Below are 2,551 nucleotides of genomic sequence, written 5' to 3' on the forward strand. Positions count from 1 at the left end.
ACTTTTATGAAAAACAAACAATCTGGAAAATAGAACAAGGAAAGATAATTTATGAATAATTAGCTTATCCAAATGTCTAGGTTAGAAAAAAAGTAGCTTAGAAAATATATTTCAGAAAATTATCATGGAAAACTGTGGTAAAATACTAGGGCAAAAAGATAAAATTATCCTTGAAAGAATATACAGAACACCTTTAGAAAAACCCCCCAGAATAAAAACTCCAAGGACTATCATAAGTCAAATTCCAGAATTTTCAACAAAAGGAGTAAATATTGAAAGCAGTCAAAAATAAATATTTAAGTACAAAGGAAGCCCAATCAAAATTACATAGAAGTTTTCAACTTCAGGGACTTAAAGTCAAGATGTCAAAGAAGCCAGGCACTCTCCTAAGGTCTCCTTACTTTGCCTCAGAAATAATATGAATAAAGCCTCTTAACACAATCCAGATCCACAAAAGCCAGAAAGAGCAAAGGAGAGAAACATTTATCACCAAGGTCTGTATCAGGAGAATGTGGGTGAGCAGGGGCAGAGAGCAGAGAGCCAGCGTAGGGGCAGTGGGTTAAGATCTGGGTCTAACCTGAGTATTGCCATGGAAGCTTGACTTTGGGAGCAGGCAGGAGAGGTGCAGCAAGGTTAGAAAAAGAGTTCCAGTGCAGTAGTTGGGAGATCTCCGGAACAGTGACTAGACATCAAACCAATTATTTCTGCTAGCCTGGAAGAGCAGGGCCATGAGCCCAGCATTTTCCAGTTTAGTGCCACCCTCCTCCTTGGAAGAAATGGAATCTTCCCATCACAAACACAGTAACAACCCCCCATCCCCCAACACACACACACACACACACACACACACACACACACACACACACACACACACACACACAACCTCCCAAACTCAGGTGTGGCAAAAGATCTTTCCCATTATGGAATGAATAATAAGATTACCTATATAGACCAAGGGTCCAGCACATATTGTTCAAGGATAATTCAGCCCCTGCTGCTCCCCCCCCACCTCAGACCTAGGGAGTAGGCTGCAAATCAAGGTCACAGGCATGCCAAAGAAAGCTTCTAGCACCCCCTACTAGCCAGCCCTCTTAGCGTTACTTAGCCCAGCCAGCAAAACCTCTAGACTTTTCAAAACCAGATGTCTATGAGCTAAACCCTCCCCAAACATAAGATCCTAGGAAATGAAGAAAAGGCAGAGAAAAAGGGGAGGGGTCGGCCAAAGCCTAGAGCGGATCAAAGTAGGGGCGATCGGAGGCAGCGAAGGTGAAGGCTTTCAAGGATTCTTCTGGATCTGGGTCGGTTCTCTCCCGCCCCGCCGCCTCCCACCATGGAGAAGACCGAGATGATCCAGAAGGCCAAGCTGGCCGAGCAGGCCGAGCACTACAACGACATGGCCACCTGCACGAAGGCGGTGACCGCGCAGGGCTCCGAGCTCTCCAAGGAGGAGTGCAACCTGCTCTTGGTGGCCTACAGGAACGTGGTTGGGGGCCGAAGGTCGGCCTGGAGGGTCATTTCGAGCATTGAGCCGAAAACTGACACTTCGGACAAGAAGATGCAGCTTGTCAAGGACTACCGGGAGAAGGTGGAGTGCGAGCTGAGGTCCATCTGCACCACCGTCCTGGAACTGTTGGATAAGTTTTTAATAGCCAATGCTACTAATCCAGAGAGCAAGGTCTTCTATCTGAAAATGAAGGCAGACTACTTCCAGTACCTTGCTGAAGTAGCCTGTGAAGATGACCGAAAACACACAATAGATAATTCCCAAGGAGCTTATCAAGAAGCATTTGACATCAGCAAGAAAGAGATGCAACCTACACATCCAATTCGCCTGGAGCTAGCTCTTAACTTTTCTGTATTTTACTATGAGATTCTTAATAACCCAGAGCTTGCCTGCACATTGGCTAAAATGGCTTTTGATGAGGCTATTGCAGAACTTGATATGTTGAATGAAGATTCCTACAAAGACAGTACCCTTATCATGCAGTTGCTGAGAAACAACCTAACATTATGGACATCAGACAGTGCAGGAGAAGAATGTGATGCTGCAGAAGGTGCAGAAAATTAAAATTCATACAGAGTGTCATCTTCCTTTCTCTCAAGAAACCTTTTTACACGTCTCCATTCTTTATAGCTCCACTTGGATTTCCTACAGCAAAGAATCCATTCATGTGTATGGAAATGAACTGTTTATAGTCTTTTCATACTGCAGCTTTGGGAAAACTCCATTCCTTGATTTGTGTTTGTCCTGGCCTTCCTGGTGTGCAGTTACTGCTGTAGAAAAGTATTAATAGCTTCATTTCATATAAACATAAGTAACTGCCAAACACTTATGTAGAGGATTAAAGTGTATCTGGTATTCAAAAATCTGAACCAGTTCTGCAAGTGACTGTGTTCTTGTATTACAGTGAAGATATGAAAATGTAGTTAAATACAACTCAAGGGTTTTACATAGCTTCCCCTGCCTACCCCCATAGTCTCAACTTGTTTTTCAGGGTTTTTCTTTCAGCAAACAACTTTCATATAATCTTAAATATTCCTTTTAAGGAGG

At 43.5% G+C, this 2,551-nt stretch overlaps 1 pseudogene; it reads left to right on the forward strand.

Moving 5' to 3' along the window:
• Window positions 1–1,256: 1,256 nt before the first annotated feature.
• LOC141499928 (14-3-3 protein theta pseudogene) lies at window positions 1,257–2,073 on the forward strand (annotated as a pseudogene).
• The last annotated feature ends 478 nt before the right edge of the window (window positions 2,074–2,551 follow it).

This window comes from Macrotis lagotis, chromosome X, assembly GCF_037893015.1.
Source record: "Macrotis lagotis isolate mMagLag1 chromosome X, bilby.v1.9.chrom.fasta, whole genome shotgun sequence".
Classification (NCBI taxonomy): Eukaryota; Metazoa; Chordata; class Mammalia; order Peramelemorphia; family Peramelidae; genus Macrotis; species Macrotis lagotis.